Source organism: Myotis davidii, unplaced genomic scaffold (genome assembly GCF_000327345.1).
Source record: "Myotis davidii unplaced genomic scaffold, ASM32734v1 scaffold206, whole genome shotgun sequence".
Classification (NCBI taxonomy): Eukaryota; Metazoa; Chordata; class Mammalia; order Chiroptera; family Vespertilionidae; genus Myotis; species Myotis davidii.
The window spans coordinates 1,124,260-1,137,816 of record NW_006297754.1 but is presented as its reverse complement, the minus strand read 5'-3'; the positions used below and the strand labels follow the sequence as shown (position 1 = coordinate 1,137,816).

At 32.6% G+C, this 13,557-nt stretch overlaps 1 protein-coding gene across 3 annotated transcripts in view; it reads left to right on the top strand.

Annotated features, from left to right (window-relative positions):
- The window catches only part of NOVA1 (neuro-oncological ventral antigen 1), a 147,215-nt gene that overhangs the window by 36,575 nt on the left and 97,083 nt on the right, over positions 1 to 13,557 (top strand). The window contains exon 2 of one of the 3 annotated variants that reach the window (XM_006773350.2): positions 10,537 to 10,638. The exons of 1 other annotated variant lie outside the window; for it this stretch is intronic. The gene's annotated coding sequence lies outside the window, so the exon portion shown is untranslated. Of the gene's footprint in view, positions 1 to 10,536; positions 10,639 to 11,621; positions 11,673 to 13,557 lie in introns of those variants that run through there. One more of the 3 variants, XM_015570231.1, reaches the window with a different exon arrangement.

Sequence of the window (13,557 nt, the reverse complement as noted above, 5' to 3'; positions counted from 1 at the left end):
AGGAGCTCAGAGCCGTCCAGGGTGGGCAGGAGGGAAGCCTCCTGCTTGCTCCAGCTCTGTGGCCACGATTGGCTGAAAGCAGGTTATCTGGGGTTTATTTACCTTCTATAATTGAAACTTTGTTGCTTTGAGTGAAGCTCAGAGCCGCCGCGGCAGGCGGGAAGCTTGGCTTCCTCCATCATTGGCGCAACCACGCCTCCTGCTTGCTCCAGCTCCGTGGCTGACGACCACCATCTCAGTTGGGTTAATTTGCAGATAGTCTCTCCGATTGGTTGGTGGGCGTAGTTAAGTCGTAGTGAAGGTACAGTCAATTTGCATGTTTGTCTATTATTAGTGTATATTAGAAAGATCTCAAAATTATGTAATTTTATCACTTAATCTAATTTTTCTGTGAGTTGGGAAGACTGATGTTACTTTATTTTATCTCCAAAAAGCCTCAGAAAGTTATAGAACATATCTTTGTTTGATAACCTCTGCCCTGTGTTTCTCAACCTGGCATAGACATCCAATTTATTTTTCCTTAGACAATAAATTGTTTATATTACTATATTATCACAATAATTTCAATGTCATATTTCTATAACTTCTGGTAAAGACTTAATATTTTTATTTTATTAAATTACTTAAGAATATATATTATTAAATATGATATATTATAGACATATAAGGAGTTCTGAGAAATTTGTATACATTTTTGGCTTCCATAAAGTAGGAAGATGGTCTGGTGAAATGTATATTTGTTTTTAGTGTGATTACAAAATATACATTTGAATGAAATTTTTTTTGAATGTCATTCATGGATATTTGGGTTAGAAAATGTCAACAGTATTTGTCAACCTGGCCATATCATATAAAAATTACATTAAAATTTACAATTATTTCATATTTTAAAATAGACATTCAATATCCTTCCCAGAGTTATACTAGAAAATAGAGAGTATTTAATATACGATGAGGGTCAGAATAAATTCTACATTGGTGGATTCCAAATTAAATTTTATATGTTTAATTATGTTCCTTAACATAACTACCAGGATATTTTTATATTTTTCTAAAATTGATTTTTTTGGTGGTTGTTTTTTTTTTTTTTTTTTTTAAGAAAAGATGTATTAGCATCATTAACGTTACAGAAGAATACTAGAAAATAAGTTGGAGTATGGCTAGATCTACATACTGTAGAAAATAATTTTTTAACTTCAGAGGGTAGAAAACTCCTTCCTTCTGGTGAAAACTCATTTCATAGCTAATTTCAAATTCCCTTGTCCCTATAAATTTTCTGTTGCATCTAAGTAAGATACTTAACATATAAGCAGGGAGAGAAAACTTATCCTTGAATTCTTTTAGTCAGAACTTTTATATTGCAATATGGCGATCAGTGTTACCTAGTTTCATTCTAAAATCAGGTAGGATAGGGAATTTTTAGAATGGTTAAAGTGAGTATAGCATGAATATTTTAAAAAATGTAATCTCAAACTCTTGATACTGTTATATTCATTGCATTTATCTGGGTTTCTGAAATTAAAATAGCACATTGTGAAACTAAAATGTCTTGGCCTATTTAAACCGTTTGCCAGTTATAACTTTTCTATATATAGATTACAATTTTATTGAGTATTGGAGCATGAATTGCCTTTTTAAATATGTAGCTTAATATGAACTGTGATCCTAGAAACTGGAAATGTTACTTTTGTGTGATGAAAGCAAGTTTTGGTGGCTGTATGTTTAGATTTATGTCTTATTTTGAATACATGAAATGCTTATTATGCTTCTTCACTGTGTTTCATTTAACTGAAAGTAGTCTGGAAAAGAAGTCTCAAATTGAAAAACAAACAAACTGGTAAGACTGTATAAAACAATAGTTTTGCAAAATAATGTCAATGGGAAAACAAGGAACACAAAAACTTTTACCTTGATAAACTCATTTTCATATCAGCCATTGTAACAGTGTACCATTGTTTCTCTACCTGCATTGCACTCAAGTCACCATATTTTAAATCATATATAATGTATCTTTTCCATAATTGTCATCACTATTGCTGAAAAATAATATTTTCAGCATTTGTATTTAGATTTTGAGAGCCTATTTTTATTTTCATGTACTTACCCTAATCTTTTATTTCTTGTCATTCTTAATAGAACAACAGCTAGCTTTCCCCACCCATTCATTCCTCCTTTCCTCCTTATGGATCTCTGGCAACCACTGATATTTTTACTTTTCCTAGTTTTGCCTTTTCCAGAATGTCATATACTTGCAGTATGAAGCCTTTTCAGACTGACTTTTTCATTTTGCAATATACATTTAAGGTTCCTTTAAGTCAGCGGTTCTCAACCTGTGGGTCGCGACCCCTTTGGGGGTCAAACGACCCTTTCACACGGGTCTACTAAGACCATTGGAAAACACATATATAATTACATAATGTTTTTGTGATTAATCACTATGCTTTAATTATGTTGAATTTGTAACAATGAAATTGGAGGTCACCACAACATGAGAAACTGTATTAAAGGGTCGCAGCATTAGGAAGGTTGAGAACTACTGCTAAGGCTTTTTTTATGGCATGATAGCTCATATATTTTTATCACTGAATAATATTCCATAATGTCAACGTAGCACTGTTTATTAGTTCACCTGTTGATGGACATCTCAGTTGCTTCAAATGTTTGGCAATTATGAATAAAACTGCTATAAACATTGTGTGTCAGCTTTTGTTTGGACATAGTTTTCAGCTCATTTGGGTAAATACCAAGGAATGTGATTGCTGAATCATATGGTAAGAGTATGTTTACTTTGAAAGAAACTGCCAAAGGGGCTGCACCCATTTTTGCATTCCCACTAACAATAAATGAGAGTTCCAGTTGCTGCACATCTTATCAGTGTTTGGTGTTGACAGTGTTTTGAATTTTAGCCATTCTAATAGGTGCATAATTATAGCTCGTTCTTTAAATTTGCAGTTAAATAAAGATTGAATTATGTCTCCCCAATTTCATATGTTGAAATCCTAATTCCCAGTACCTCAGAACATGTCTTGATTTGGGGATAGAGTCCTCACAGAGTTAATCAATTTAAAGTGGGATCATTACAGTGGGTCCTAATCCAATGTGACTGGTGTCTTTATAAAAAAGGGAAATTTGGACACAGAGATATGCATACAGGGAGAATGCCTGGGAACATGAAGACTGCCATCTATAAGCCAAGAATTGAGGCCTGGAATCTGATCCTTCCCTCACATTCCTCAGAAGGAACCAACCCTGCCAACACCTTGATTTCGGATTTTTAACCTCCAAAACTGTGAGACAATTTCTGTTGTTTACTTCATCCAGTTTATGGTACTTTGTGTTGCCAGCCCTAAAAAAACTAATACACTTTCCATATGACTTCAGCATCTTTTCATATGCTTAGATGTCATCAGTTGCATTTTTTGGTGTTTGATCAGATCTTTTGCCCATTTTTTAAATTGGATTGTTTGTTTTCTAATTGTTGAATTTTAAGAGTTCTTTGTATATTTAGGTTACTAATCCTTTATCAGATATGTGTTTTGCAAATGTTTTCCTCCCCGTCATAGTTTGTTTTCTCATTCTCTTAGCAGTGTTTTTTTTGTAGAGCAGAAGTTTTTAATTTTATTGAAATCTAGTGATCATTTTTTCTCTTACATGAATTATGCTTTTAATGTTATACCTAGAAAGTCATTGTCAATCCCAATGTTACCTAGATTTTTTTTTTTAATTCTCGGAGTCTTATAGTTTTCTTTGTCTTTGATCCCTTTGAGCTAATCTTATGAATGGTTTATTGTTTAAATCTAGATTTATTTTTATTTTATTGCATGTGGATGTCCAGTTGTGCCAGCACCATTTGTTGAAAAGGCTGTTCTTCAACATTGAATTTTATTTGTCATGTGTCAAAGATAAGTTGATTATATTTGTGTGGTTTTATTTCTGGACTATTTTCTTCCTACTTTTATTACTGTAACTTTATAATAAGCATTGAAGTCAGATGGTGTCAGTCTTCCAACTTGGTGCTTCCCCTTCAATACTGTGTTGACAATTTGGCTAACATTATTTACTAACAGTGAACACGTATATTTGTATTACTTGAGTCTGTATGATTTTTCTTACACTTTATAACTAATATTCTTATAACATATGAAAAAGTGGACTAGAAAAAAAGCCATAAATATAGAACCTAGTTTTATAATTTTGACTCCCATTACTTTCTCTTTATTATGCTAAATCTCTGAGGACTGACTTATAAAGTATATGTTTAATATACATGGCATAATTTAGGATGATGAGTGATTATAAAAATAAGAGGAACATTACATAAAGAATTATAAACATCAAAATTATAGGATGCTGTATTATCTAAAAATATGGTAATTTATTTAGCCTTACAATAAAAGTTTATTGTTTGTTCACAAACACACAAAACTAGACACAAAAGTGGAAAAAAATCATCATATTTTCACAGCCATGGATCTATACATGAGTGCACTGGTATGTTTGCAATCATGAGCCAAATTAAAAGTCTGGCATAAAAATATGACATTTAAACAGAGATAAGATTATGTACAACTTGGTCACATAAAATACTGATACTTTTTTTTTTTTAATATATTTTATTGATTTTTTACAGAGAGGAATGGAGAGAGATAGAGAGTCAGAAACATCGATGAGAGAGAAACATCAATCAGCCGCCTCATGCACATCCCCCACCGGGGATGTGCCCGCAACCCAGGCACATGCCCTTGACCGGAATCGAACCTGGGACCCTTCAGTCCACAGGCCGACGCTCTATCCACTGAGCCAAACCGGTTTCGGCAAAATACTGATACTTTAATTTATTAAAAAAAATATACTTGAGCCCAGCTGCCATGGTTCCGCAGTTAAGCCTCAACCTATGAACCAGGAGGTCATGGTTGATTCCTGGTCAGGGCATATGCCCAGGTTGTGGGCTCCATCCCCACTAGGGGGCATGCGGGAGGCAGCCAATCAGTGACTCTCTCATCATTGATGTTCCTATCTCCCTCTCCCTTCCTCCCTGAAATCAATAAAAAAAATTCCCTTTTTCTTCCTCTCTGAAATAAATAAATTTATTTATTTTAGAGAAGTCCCATCAAATGTTAATTTAAATATCAAATTACTGGAAAGAGCATGATTCAGTTTAGGGGACAGTCCCAAGTTATTAAAATATGAATCAGAGCAGAGTTTTCTCTAAAATTGTTTTTAGATTATTCCAATATGAATATTGAAAGTGTTCTTTAACACAAACCTTCTGATTTGTTATTTTCTTTTTCTGCATTTTCCTTCCTTGGGGCCTATTGTGCGTCAGGCTTCTAGTTTGGTGTTTTATTTAGGGGATTTTATTTTTAACTTCTATACAACATAGTGTTCTTCACAAATGTATAAAATAATGTATATTTGTTAGTATTTGTAATAAGACCTATTATTTGTAAATGTTCAGAATCTTTCTGTAACTTTTATACAAGGATAAAATATAAGGAATTCCTTGTAAAACAATCATTAGTTATCTAATTATCAGTTTTTAAAAATAAGAAATAAGAATAGGATAATGCAGGCAGTCAGCTAGATATTTGTCGAATGTTTTAGAAAGAGAAAGTCAAAAGCAACCATGATATGGTTTTCTTTTTCTCCAATATGACCTTTGCTTATCGTTGGTCAAATCAGTTTTGTTTCTTTACTCATCACAAGAAAATGTTATACCTTTTTGGACAGTTCAGAAGATATGTTCAATCTTACTTTAATCTAGTAAAGTCAGTTGGATCTGACTAGTTTGAATTTTTACCTCAGAGTCTAATTTAAAACTTAACTTTTCTGCTTCTACTTGTGCTGCTTAGGCCTTCCTAGGACCTTGGAGTGTGGAAAGCGTTGAATCTAGTCATTCACTCTGCTAACTCCAGTGAACCAAGAGTGATTTGCTCTTTCGTTTCTATTTCAGTTTTCATCCTGGGTGTTGATGCCTAGAAGAGAAATGGAAAGGGGAAAAAGGCTCTCTTAAGTGACACTTTTGCTTTCTTTTTTCATTCTGCTTTTCTGCCTAGCACTGACTAGACCTCATGCCTTTGGTGGGGAAAGAAAGACAAATGCTAGATCTCTGATGCAACATATGTATAAAACATTTTTGGAGGATAAGGTATTTTTGGAAGGTTACACTTTCCCATTCTGGCTTGCTTTTTCTACTCTTCCTCCATTTCTACCTTTGTAGTATACCTATAGCCTCTGGCTGTTGGGGTCCCCATTGTCTGGAGGCTCAAGTCCAGCTGCTTTCAAAGCCAAGACATTCTTTGCTATTGCAGATGACTCCAGTTCTCTCTGCCCACGTTTCCAGCTCCAGGTTATCTTTCCCTTCCCCTCAAATGGGCAATGGGAGGGAGAGTGAGCATGGGATAATAAGCAAGTCTCAACACAAGCTGAGGTCCAGCTGAGAGATAAGATACCAGTCTTTTCTTCTTGATATTTTGGACCCATTCTTGCTTGATATGAACTCTTGGCAACAGCATTGTCCACCTACATTAAGTCAGTGCAGCAAATTCAGATGATTGCCTCATTCACCTTGGTATGGGATTGGTCAATGTGGGGTAAAGAGGAACTGAGAAAGGTAAAGATGTTTAAGTTATGGAGTAGTTGGCTATCACTTGTTTAGGCTATCTTCTGAATTAGTAATCTTGATTGATTATTCTTTGTTCTTACTCTTGGATTCTAATTACCAATCCCTGGACAATGGGAAAAGTCCCATCTGATATTCTATTATGTAAATTTTACCATAGTCTTGCTAATACTTCCATTCTTGGTGTCTACCATCAGTTCCATCATAATGGCTGATACCATACTTTTAAAAAATTAAATAAGTTTTATCACTCCCCCAGTTAAAATTCTGCAGTTGCTTTCTCTAAACCACCCCTTCCCCCCCAAAAAATAACACCCCAAAGTCCTTATTATGGTCTGCAAGGCCCTGTGTGATCTGACCCCAGGTTAAAATTTGGATCACTTGTTCCTGATTCAGAGCTTTGCTCTTCCTATTCCATCTGTCTGCATTATTCTTACCCCAGGTAGCCTGTGGATTCATTCCACATTCTTTGGAAATGATTTCATTCAAATAAGCAACTTCCTTAGTTTTTCTCTGTTAAAATAATATGTTTGTCACTCTGTTCCTATAACTGGGATATTTTTTTATTTAGGTGTGAATCATTTTCATACATTATATTATACTAGGCCCAGTGCATGAAATTCGTGCATGGGTAGGATCCCTAGCCAGAGCCTCCCTTCCCCCGGCTGCAGGCCGGGGGCCCCCCTTCACACCTGCCTAGGCCTGGCGCTGCCCACTCACCTGCTCCGCCATCCCACATCGGGGCCCATTGGGGTCAGCAGTGCCTCCATTGTCTCCCACGGCCAGCTCCGCATCGCACACACCCGCCATGTTCTGCTCTGCCCCCCTGGTGGTCAGTGCACGTCTAGCTCCCAGTCGGTTAAACTCCCACCTGTAGGGACAATTTGCATATTAGCCTTTATTATCTAGGAAATTTAGTAATTTACTTTTTATCTGTCTCTTTCATTAGCTTCCAAAGGGCAAGTCATTGGCATGTTTGTTCATTCCTTTTTGCTCAGTGCCTAAAATGGGACCTGACCCACTGGAGAAAATTGAGTAAATAAATGATAAATGGAGTGAATGAATGCTAGTTTCTATACTCAAATTTTAGAAATAGCTTTGACTTATCCCATAATTTTTATTCTTTTAGTGTTTTATATAGTGTATATATTTATTTCATTTTAATAGATCTTTTATTATTCTTAACTATATATTCCCATTGCTTCCATCCCAGTTGAACCACATCTCTATTCATTTTTCATGCTGCTGCTAAAGTGATTTTTGTAAAATGCTTATCAAAATGCCATCCTTTGAAATAAAATTTTCCTTAGCATAGTTGGGCCTATGCCTGTTGTCCTCCTCATTACCCCTGCATATACTCTAGATTCTACTCATATCATTTTTATTGTAGTTACTGTGAATGCTTAATATGCTTCTCTCTTCTGTTCCTTCACTTAAAGCTTATTCCCTTTGTTCTTACTGAAGTATATTTTATTAATGTGTGAATACATACAGTGTAACTGCTATCATGAGAAGACTCTACAAAAGGTTCTTTACATTTGAAATGATTGGAAATTAACTATGTACTTGCATTATATGATATCGTTTCATACATATTACAAATCTATCTCTTCACTGAGTATCATTAATACTTGCTAATATTTCATTGGTCATTTTTTTGATGAGTATTTACAGGTTTCCACAACCTTGAAGAGCACCATATACTATTTTATAATACTGTTTATAATATTGTGAATTCATCTTAGAGGCAAGGTTAGTCTATATGTTTTAATTCAAGGATTCTTTTTTAAAGGATGTTATCTATGAATATTTCTTGTGTCTTTTACCTTCAGAAAACTAACCTGAAGAGTAAGGAAAATGATTTATAAAAGTAAAAGTGTTACTTGGATAGCCTTTTCAGAAAATGTGATCTATTGATAGATCCTTCAATTTTAGTTTTGTTTGTTTGTATGTATTGTGTGAATGAAAGGAGAGACAGGTAAAGGAAATTAAATTCTTTTATATAAACTATTGAAGCAAATAAAACAAATGCTTTACTTACCTGTACCTGTTCTGAGTAAGTGCGGCGTCATACAAGGGATCAGTGGGCTTTTTGGGAAATGTAGACTCTAGGAGTATGAAGCAGTATTCTAAAATGTGTATGTAACATTTTGATATGTAAATAATGCAGAAATATATAGCTGATAATATTGGTCTTTTTGAGAAGACACAGCTAAAAAAATGTAGAAGCTACGACTCAATAAAAGTAATATGAAGTTATATAGCAGTAAACATAGATGGGACTCTGTAAGAAAGTGTTGGTTGTTTGAGGTAGCTCTTTTGAACAATTATTACTATTACTGATAATAGGTTAATTATTGTACCATGTAAGTTATTGCATTTAGTTGTTGGAACATCCTTGTGTCCGTTACTCATTTTACATAAGAAGAAACAGCCACTCAGAGTTAGCCATTTAATAAGTGATTTACTGCTACTTACTCAATTGGGTGTCTTCATGTCACTTATCAGTAGCCTTTTGAGATTATGACAAAAACTTATGGCCCATTTTCTATAAAAATCTATGAACCTGTATAATATTCTATATTTTTATATGCAATTTTGCAGAATTCCTGAGTTCCCTAAATTCCATACATGGACCCCAGGTTGAGAATCCCTGATCTATGTCTTCTTTTAATAAAGAGTCTAAGGTACTCTGTACTTTCTTTTTCTTCTACCATCTCTTGTCACTCAAATGAAATATTTATGTATTGTATGCCTTATTCTGGAGAGAATTTAAAGAAAGCTGAAATTGTCAGCTATCTTTGACTACATTAAGTATGTGCCAAAATAAATAAAGTCTGTTATGGCAAGTAAGATTGAGAAAAGTTTGACATATAGGACACTTTTTAGTGGTCCAGTTTGTTGGACTTTGCTTAGAGCACCCTCAATCTGTCAGGAACCTAAATGTGTTATTTTGAAGTAAGTAAATAGTTACCTCTTCAAAGTAGTATAAACATAGTGGCTGTGACCCTGAGATAGAAGCTTAGAAAGAAAGATAGCTTAATGATTCAGTGATATTTTTCAGAGAATAATTTGTGAGTTTTATCTTCTGATTACATCAAAGATAAGTAGAAAAGGCGTTGTTATAGTAAAAGTAAAATGTAATTATTTTCTGTATTAATGAACTAACTTTATCATACACTAGGTTAACTCATTATTTGGAAGGATGAAGACTGTATCTAGATTCTAACTCATTGTGACTTTAGAGAAGAGAAGTTGTCATTTTATAATGGGATTACTATAAATCTTCATTATATGAAAACTAATATAACCATTTCTAGTTTTTAGGACTAGTTATTTCATTGTGTGTTTTTCACATAAAGTAATTTAGAATTTCAGAATTTTTTTTCTTTTTTATATATTCAATGTTACATATGATACAATTCTGATATCTCACCTATTTTGATTTTTTCCCTTGAATTGTCATTTAAAACAAAAGCATTAAATTAGCTGAACAGATTAAAGAATCTTATGTATACACTTGCCAGATTTGAAGTAAATTACTATAGAAATAATGATATAAATCCGTATATAAATGTTTAGGCTTAATTTTTTCAGCACAGATGTTTTAACATTGATTTATAGTTATGTTATGAATTGAATAACTGTATTTCTATTTTTTTCTTCAATCATTCTTAACATTCAACTTCTAAATGAATGGTAGCCCATCTGTGTAGGGCTCTTGTGATTGAATGATGTATTCTGTTTTGCAGTGGCACAGTTTTCAGACAGCCACTTTTGTTGTTAAATATTTTCATTTTCTATAGTACTTTTCATCCCTGTATATATGTACAGGAATCACTTCACCCACCACCGAATTGCAGCCACTTCTGAGGTGGAACGCAGCAACTGTTTAACAGCGCACTTTCCCCTAGGTGCTGACAGCTGCAGAAGAAATTGTACATGGTCCTGTACAGAAGGTATTTCTCCACTGTGCCATCTGCAGAGTGAAACTGACTAGGAGTACTACATAGACTGTAAGTTTTTTGTGTACCCACTCTAGACTGGAAAACCCAATAAGAGAGAATAACAAATAACTGGGAAGCACCATTTGAAAATGTATTGAGGTCAGTTAAACTTAGTGCTGCTCTCCTGGCTCTAAATTTTATGCCAAGGTCATCTAATTTGTGATTGGGACTGAACTAAACAATAAACAAATGGATGCACTCCTTGGATATTATTTTATTCTAAAAGCAAATGAAACTCAAATGTTTTTCTAAGTATTACACTTTTATTGAAACTTAGAAGAATGAGTGTGTTTTTTTAAACATTTTCAAATAACCAAACCCATATTATATGAGTTTAGAGCTGTGTTCTTAAAGTAGCAAATCAACGTATAATTCAACCGGAACATCCTAATTAGCTTTACTTGCTGTGTTTTATGCCTTAGTTTTAATACTTTCACTCTTTGGTGAAATTTTTGCCACAAAAATTTGAATCTAGTTTTTCTTTTCATTCTTTGTTTTGGAAACATCAATTTTGATTTTTTTTTAACATATTGAAACAAAGATTGGGAGAGAAGAAATAGTAAATATTTGAACTTCCACTTAATGTATTTCAGTTTCTCTCTTCTATTCAATTATTTAATTATTTTCTTTTTTCCTTTGTAAAAGCAATTTTACAAGAGTGCTATCTTTAGTAATAGTGTGGCATGTTCATGCCTTAAAGGATAGGAAAATAACATTAGAAAGTGTGTCCCTTGTTAAATAATATGATATGGATTGTTACATTGTTTTGCCTTTTTTAGTCAATAGTATAATGTACTAGTTATCAAATTAAATTAAATTGTTTTTTTAATTTATTTTTGTGTATCCATAGACTTTTCTATGTCAAGAAATTAGGGTCTTAGTATTTACAGTCTTAGTCATATGAAATAGTGTCATTTGTTTAACTAATCTAAATTATATGTCATAAGTTAAATGATATTTGTATATATTTCTATACCTATAGATTCTCAATGAAAGCAGATAAAAGCCTCTCTGGGCCACAGTTTACATACTTGTAAAATGAGGTGGGTGGAAGAAATTATTTTCTAGAGACCCTTTCTATAAGTGTTTTCTGTTCAATTCATGGGTATAATTCTGTGTGTTTGGAATTGTACTTTTACATTATGTAACCAAGATATTTTGGTGTAAGTGGTTCTGTTGAGTTAGAATATTATTTGCATTAATTAAATGGCAAGTGATAGAATTTTGGAGTCAAAATAAGAGATCTGACTTCCTACAAAGATTTTCAACTATTTCTAATTTTGTAGTAGCGTTTGATTTTTTTTGAGATTCAATAAAGTACAATTCTCAATATCTTGTTTATCACAGAAAATATCAGATAAATTAGAAAAACTAGCCTTTATTTACACTCAGAGTAGAATGTAGGTAAATATTACCAAAAAAAATTAATGCGTTTTCCCCTCTGCATAGACTTAATACTTTAATAGTCAAAGCACTAAAGAAGTAAACTTAGTATTTGAAAGAATGTAATCTAGACATAATATAGTGTACCTATGTATCTCTAGCAAGAGGGTATTTTATGAATTAAATATGAAATATTTAACTTTCTATAATTGGTTCCTTTACCTTTTCTGCAAACAGTGTAATTGTAAGTATTGCGGAATTCCATTCATTTTATTAACCAAAGTAATCACACTTAACAGAATAGAGCAAATGTTTTTTAGGGTTTTTAAAAATATTTTAGTGAAAAGATACAAACTCTGCCTATTGTGCATATCTGAATATATATTTTTCAATTATTCAAGGTATTTAATTATTATATATTAGACCTTTGGTGGATGATGTACATTTCACAATTTATTGTATTCTATTTTTTTAAAATATATTTATTGATTTTTTACAGAGAGGAAGGGAGAGGGATAGAGAGTTAGAAACATTGATGAGAGAGAAACATCGATCAGCTGCCTCCTGCATACCCCCTACTGGGGATTTGCCCACAACCAAGGCACTTGGAAACTTTCATTTTAATGGAATATACTGGTATATTATTTGAATTTAATATACATGTACTATTTGTATACCCCAAAATAAAGGAAAATGTTGGTTTTTAGTTAAATTGTATGTTTGGAACATTTACGCATTTTATTTAGAAATTATCCTCATTGCATAAAATATAGAAACCTAATATCTTCATTAGATTGTTTTTCAAGGGAGGGCTCTTCAGCTTATTCTGAAGGACCAGACTTATAGTCAGGCTTATAATTAAACTTACTTTACTTACAATTTTGGAATTCAGAAAGAATTACTAGATCAAGAGTAAATAGATCTTAATTAAATCTTTATTTTTTTCACCCTCCCTCATTATATAATTTTCTATTTGAAATAGAAAAAAATAACCAAATGCATACATGGTAATATAAATTTTAAATACTTAATGATATGTACTTTGACATCTATATAATGTTTTGGCAACTTCTAGCTTTCAATTATAGGCTTTAAAAATAATTATTTTGGACCAACTGAAGAAATAATGAAAATGATGAGAAAATAAAAAGACATATGAAATATATTTTGAGTATAGATTTTATACAATTTAAACTAATTTGGAAAACATATATTTTTAAATGGATATTTTAAAATTCTCAGATATTCTCAGTTTTACAAAATATATAATCTATTTTTTAAATTAAGGTCAGATTTTTATATTTATCCCAATAATATTTTTAAAAATTGTCTTACCAAATTTGTGTGAACAAATTCTTATGATTTGATAAGGATATGAAAATTTTCAGATGTTTTATTGTGAATAACAGGTAGATGATTTTGCACTTTAACATTAGGTGAACAGTTCTTTTTATGCTAAATTGTTTATATTTGAGTATCTTCACTTAAACTTAGGATTCAGACATTATTTTTTATAATTCAAAATATAAACAAAGTCCATAGAAC